The sequence below is a fragment of the Triticum aestivum genome, chromosome 3B, assembly GCF_018294505.1.
Source record: "Triticum aestivum cultivar Chinese Spring chromosome 3B, IWGSC CS RefSeq v2.1, whole genome shotgun sequence".
Lineage (NCBI taxonomy): Eukaryota > Viridiplantae > Streptophyta > Magnoliopsida > Poales > Poaceae > Triticum > Triticum aestivum.
The window spans coordinates 840,532,404-840,538,934 of record NC_057801.1 but is presented as its reverse complement, the minus strand read 5'-3'; the positions used below and the strand labels follow the sequence as shown (position 1 = coordinate 840,538,934).

Below are 6,531 nucleotides of genomic sequence, written 5' to 3'. Positions count from 1 at the left end.
ATTGTATTCCAGCTAGCTTGTGTATTCTACCACTCTTACCAATTTATTGATGTGAAGTTGGGCCATTGTTTGGACACAAAAATAACCAAATGACCATGATGACGTTGTCCTGGATTATGGATGCACAACCAGGTCGGCCTTGCATTCATGGGCCGGGCCGAGGACCCGTCTACAGTTGAAGAATAGGCGACAGGGCGGTCCGGCGGACGAGAGCATGTGGTGGTCACGGACGCCTCCCTCCGACCATCACCGCAACTCCTCCCCGTCAGGTTTCACACTCCACGAGGCACACACAGCCTGTTCGATAGAATATGTGGACAGCTGGGCTTGCCCCTTGGATACCATGGTACACGTTTTTGACAGATGGGGAGGACATTTGATCCCGGCCCTTGGAGATGCCCTTGGTTCTCACTTGTCCAAAATTACATTTACCTTGATGGCTGGGCCTAGCACGCAGCAGGTGCTGCTCCGGGCAACCAGAGGGCGCGCCATCTTTATAAGCCGGCCCGGCTTGAGAGCGATGCATGGTTGAGGAGCTAGCTAGCTAGTCACACAAGCTCAACCACTCAATGGCGCACATAACCACCATCTTGAGGGTGCTGATGGCTGCCGCAGCGGTGGCGATGCTGACGTCGCTGCTCCTTGCTGGAGCAGAAGTTTCTCCGGCGGAGGCGCAAGGGATGCCTAACTGCGACATCACCTGTGGCAACATGAGCGTGCCGTACCCGTTCGGCATGGGCCTGGCCAGGTGCTACTGGCCAGGGTTCAACCTCACCTGCAACCGCACAAGCAACCCGCCGCGGTTGCTGCTCGGCGACGGCACGCTCCAAAGTCCAAGAGTTGTCCATTAGTAATGGGTCTACATTTGTGTCTGTTACACACATGGGCGACATAGAAGTCGACAGCAATGGTGAAGGCAAGCTCGGCGGCGGTCTTATGACAAATGGGCCCTTCACGATTTCATACAACCAGCTCATCCTGGTGGGTTGCAACGTCCAGGCAACGCTCAAGAACGGCAATGTGACCATGAGTGGCTGTTCTTCTGTCTGCAAAAACGGCGATGGACTCGCTCAGGCGCGATCCACACTCGAAGCAGGCACGCAATGCTCCGGCAATGGCTGCTGCCAGTCGGATATTGTATTCAACCCTGAGGTAGCAGGAATGCTTTCTAACAACACATCCTATGACGTACAGCTCAAATGGTTTGGTTGGAACCGCAGCGCGGACCAGGCCTCGCCGGCGCACGTCTTCGTTACGAGTTACGATTGGTTCAGCAGTACAGCTATCTTCCACGAGCTATTACGAACAGACGCCCCCGAGTCAGCAGATGCAATACAAGTTCCCATTTGGCTGCGCTGGGAGGTCGTTGGCCATGGCGCAGAATGCTCCAACGTCTGTAAGAGCAAGCACAGCAACTGCATAAAGGGTAAGAGAGGCTACACATGCTCCTGCAAACACGGCTACCAAGGGAATCCCTACATCACCGACGGATGCAAAGGTCCGGTCTTTCTTAATATTAGTATATTACCTTATTTTCCTGATTTGGGGCGAGTAATAAATTTTGGGAGTTTCTCTTTGCTTAATGCTATCATGTGTTGGTTCGGCTATGTGTAGATATTGATGAGTGCAAAGAGGGAGGATACACGAAGTGCTACGGTGATTGTATCAATTTGAATGGTTCATATCATTGCCGGTGTCCTCCAGAAACCCATGGAGACCCTACCATTCCCGGTGGCTGTCCCAGTCCCGTCCCAGGTAAGCAATATTGCTGTAATCTCATTTGTTCTTACTATCGAGATGAAAGCAAATGACTGATGAACAAGAAAGAACAGATGATACCCAATCCTCAATAAGTACAAAAAAGTTCAATACTGGATGTCTGGATCACAGAACATTCAATTAAGTGTGTTCGATCAACAACTAGCCTACTACTGAGTGGACAGTTAGTTATTTTGTGGCATCGTCTTAAAGAATAAATGCAGGTGTAAAAACGACATTAACCTACGTAATAGATTGAACACAAACAAACAAAAAGTCACATTAGTGAGACTTTGCGGACTTCGAAGTTAGCAAGAGGAAGAAACCATAGGTGGACAACATAAGATCATAAATCATCAAGAGATGAGCATTGCTCACTCAAATTTTGCAAATCCTTTTGTTATAGAACTATCAGTTTAGAGTTTAGATTTCCCTCCAGGAGATCAAAAGTGAAGGTTCACATCAGAGGCCGAAGATGAATATTGAAATGTTCTTGCCCCAACTTAAAAAGGGCGCAAAACGATTTCAACAGCTCACCACCTATGACAAACCAACTGGCCGTAAGTCCTTTGCCAGCAAATCTGTGAAAATCATTTTGCAGATAACCCTTCCGCCAAAAAAAATTAGCAGCAGCAAAATATTCATCTGATAATCCCACGTACAAGTTTTAAATTACAAAGGAACCCCACTAGGTCTGCAGCAAAACTCCATTTGGGATCCTACTAAAAAGGAAAACAAATAAACTACAGGAGACACAGCAGCAGTAATAGGAGAACACATGGTCTACCACTCTGGCGATATACACTATACAATGATTGAGAGAAAAAAAATAGGCATGTGCTGTCCGACGAGTTAGCCCAAATTAATCAGTTATTGAAATCAATGGGTACTTAATGACGTTGCTACTTTCTCAAATAGGTAACTGCAGCACGTCCTGCGGTGATGTACACTTGCCATACCCCTTCGGCATTGGCTCTGCCGATTGCTACTGGCCAGGGTTCAGCCTCACCTGTGATAGAAGCCAACAACCAGCAAAGCCACTCCTCGTCCTCCGCGGCATGGAGGACTCCTATCATGTCACGAAGATCTCCCTCCAGAATAACACGGTGCACGTCCTCCGCACCAACGGCATCATGCCTATTCCCAGCGTACCAAGCGGTCTTTATATGCTTGGCAACTATTCAGAGGCGCCCTACTCGCTATCAACCAGCAACGAGCTCATCCTATCAGGTTGCAACTTTCAGGCCACACTGACCGGGGATGGTGTTGAGGATTTCATCAGCGGTTGTGCCTCCTTTTGCCCCTCCAACGCCAGTGACACCTACGTCGAGACGGCAGTGGAGCATAGAGGCAGATACTGCTATGGCATGGGCTGTTGCCAGGCGCATATCTCCTTGTCGTCCAGTGGCTTGCCCACCAAGTTGAATTTCCAAAATCTCAACAAGTACAGTGACCATAAGGCAACGTCGCAGCACCCATACATGCTAATCGCGGAGGAGGGGTGGTTCGACCAACAACGGTTGTCCATAAATATGGTAGTGCAGGAAGAATTCGAAACGAACAAGGTACAGGTTCCCCAAGTTCTGCACTGGGAGGTCATGCAGGGCTTACCACGACCAGCTGATGTGAAGGCGCATCCAGGCTGTTCATCGGAAGTAGCCCGCAAGCTCTGCAAGAGCAAGAACAGCAACTGCAAACGAGGGAGCAGAGGCTATTTATGCCAGTGCATGGATGGCTCCAACAAGCCCGGGAGCAACCCCTACCTCGCCAACGGATGCAAAGGCTAGAACATCTATCTACAATTCTAATATACGTGTTTACGCTATTAGTTTACTTGTTCCTCTAGTTTTTAATCTAGTGTATTTCACTTTTGCCTCCAGGTGACCGCAAACCCTTATCTACAGGTGAGCAACGCTCAACTTTCCTCCTGTTTAATTTCAGACCATGACAATTTCACTTGGTATTTGTTTCAAGCAAATATATATTGGCCTTCTAGGATAGATACTAATCGACTTAATTTGCTTCTTCCCATGAAAATGTTTGCTTGTTACTTGTAATTAATACGAAGTGAACTTGTTCTATGTTTCTTGGTCCAACTTGAGGTCTGACATTTAAATTATTTATCTCAAACCCTAAACTTTCTGAAACCAATTTCTTCTTGTCATATGAAGTTATGAACCCACGAAACCAAAAAGTTACTTAAGCGAACTTTTTTATTACTCCTGCTGCTGAGTAACTGTAGACCAAGCGGATAATACTATGATCTCGTGTGTAGACAAAACGAATAATACTATGTACATTTTTGTAGGTGTATACCTCGGCATAGGAGTTGCTGTTGGGGCAGGCATCATACTATTTGTTCTTGCTGGATCCTTCACACATAAGAACTTCAAACATCGAAGAGCACAGATGTTGAAACAGAAGTTCTTCGAAAAAAATCATGGACAATTGTTGCAACAATTGGTATCACAAAGAGCTGATATTGCAGAAAGAATGATTATAACCTTAGACGAGCTTGAGAAGGCAACAAACAAGTTTGATAAAGCTCGTGAGCTTGGTGGTGGGGGGCATAGTACAGTCTACAAAGGGATCCTATCAGATCTCCATGTTGTAGCCATCAAGAAACCAAAGGCGGCCATTCAAAAGGAGATAGATGAATTCATTAATGAGGTTGCTATTCTATCACAGATCAACCATAGAAATGTTGTAAAACTCTATGGTTGTTGCCTTGAAACAGAGGTCCCCATGTTGGTCTATGAGTTTGTATCCAACGGTACCCTTTATGATCATCTTCATGTTGATGGGCCAAAATCGTTGTCATGGAATGATAGGCTACGGATAGCAACTGAGACTGCCAGATCTTTAGCCTATCTTCACTCAACAGCTTCAGTACCCATCATCCATAGAGATATCAAGTCTGTTAACATACTTTTGGATGATACTCTAACAACAAAGGTCGCAGACTTCGGAGCTTCAAGGTATGTTCCGTTGGATAGATCAGGGATCACAACAAGAGTGCAAGGTACAAGAGGATATCTAGACCCCGGGTATTTCTATACTGGGCGTCTCACAGAAAAAAGTGATGTGTACAGCTTTGGTGTCCTGCTTCTGGAGTTGTTTACTAGAAAGAAACCATTTTCATACATCTCTTCTGAAGATGAAGGCCTTGTTACACATTTTTGTACCTTATTCACACAAGGCAATTTGTCAGCAATTCTGGATAAGCAAGTTATGGAAGAGGGAGGCAGAGAAATGGAAGAAGTCACGGCACTTGCAGCAATGTGTATAGCATTACGAGGAGAGGATCGTCCGTCCATGAAGCAAGTGGAGATCAAACTCGAAGGCACTCAAGCATACAGGGGATATGAGGAGGGTGATCTAAGAAATCGTCCACGGACTGCAGATGGAAGTAGGGGCGAAGTATTGTCCAGGCAATATAGTATGGAAGAGGAGTTCACTTCATCTTCAAGGTATCCTCGGTAGTTCCGCTTAAGCCCGAGCTCATCAGGAGATTAGTTTTGAACATCACGTTTTCAGAGATTCTCCTTTGCATTCATTTCCTTGTGCATTTGGTTTCCTTGATTCCATGGCAACTCCCTTTATGCATCCTGTTTCTCTTATATAAATTTAGTGTTAACACTCTCTGTAATGTTATAAGCTTGTTGTAACCGGGTACTTAGCCAGGTGGCAGCTATCGTCAGTGAAGTAAAATAATGTTATGATCTCGCTTCGTGCCGATCGATTGTTCTTTCTTTGTGTTTTTCTAGAGCTAAATGCACCTAATTAGCTTAGCTAGTCATCAAACCCGTGCGGCGCACGGGCTCTCTGTGGAGTAGATATTATATTCATGAAATACGATTCACTCTCAAGATGTCTTGAAGGTGAAGAGGTAGACACGCAAGATTCAAATCTCTTGCTGATGAGCATCAAGCTTCCAGTCCTATTAAGGCATAATATAGAGAGTCCTCATGCAATGAGAATTCCTCGTGTAAGTATTTTGGAAATCTAGGCCTGCCGGTAACATATGTCTTCTGAGGTCCTTAACGGTCTGCCTAAGAAAAATAGATAGTAAACCAAAGAGACTAAATATTGCTTGCACAGTGCTAACCGTTCGTCGATAGAGATAATAAGGACCCCAAAGAAGATAGTAGCCTGGTCGAAGGGTGGTCTTGAGAATTCAAAAAGAGGTTGCCTAGAAGATAGATGTATCCCAACATGTACTTCTCTCATGAAAACTCTTTCTTACTACTCCTCTCATATTAATTCTCGCTCACTTAGTACAACTTTAGTACAAAGTTGTATTAAGTGGGCGGCAATTAATATGTATCAAAGGAAGTATTTATATTTTATGTCTGATAATTATACTTTTGCTAATATATAAATTCTTTACATTAGTGTATCTGGGCAGTGTGACACAATCTTTTTTTGGTTGTACTGGCATGTTATGCTTAATGGATTGCTTACAGAGATCTTGGTACCGCATACATAAATATTCTTCTTAAATTTGTAGACATATATTTATTGAGTTTATAGTACCATGGAAAATTTATACATGAGCATACCATGTTTCTTGATTATTTATACTTAATTTTTTGTTAAAATCAGAAATTTAATAGCGGGCCATATCAGTGTTGTCACGTTTTTGATATGGTCCTTCTAAACGGTGTCTTTGTACAATTTAGCAATTTTGGCAGCATAGGGCGCCATTTAGCGGCGACATAGCAATCATTTAGGTTATTTCAAGTTTTTCGCTATTTGCCATAGTGCAATATT

The 6,531-nt window shown here is 44.6% G+C and overlaps 1 pseudogene; it reads left to right on the top strand.

Annotated features, from left to right (window-relative positions):
- The first annotated feature begins 541 nt into the window (after window positions 1-541).
- Window positions 542-5,494, top strand: LOC123072834 (wall-associated receptor kinase 5-like; annotated as a pseudogene).
- Window positions 5,495-6,531: the final 1,037 nt, after the last annotated feature.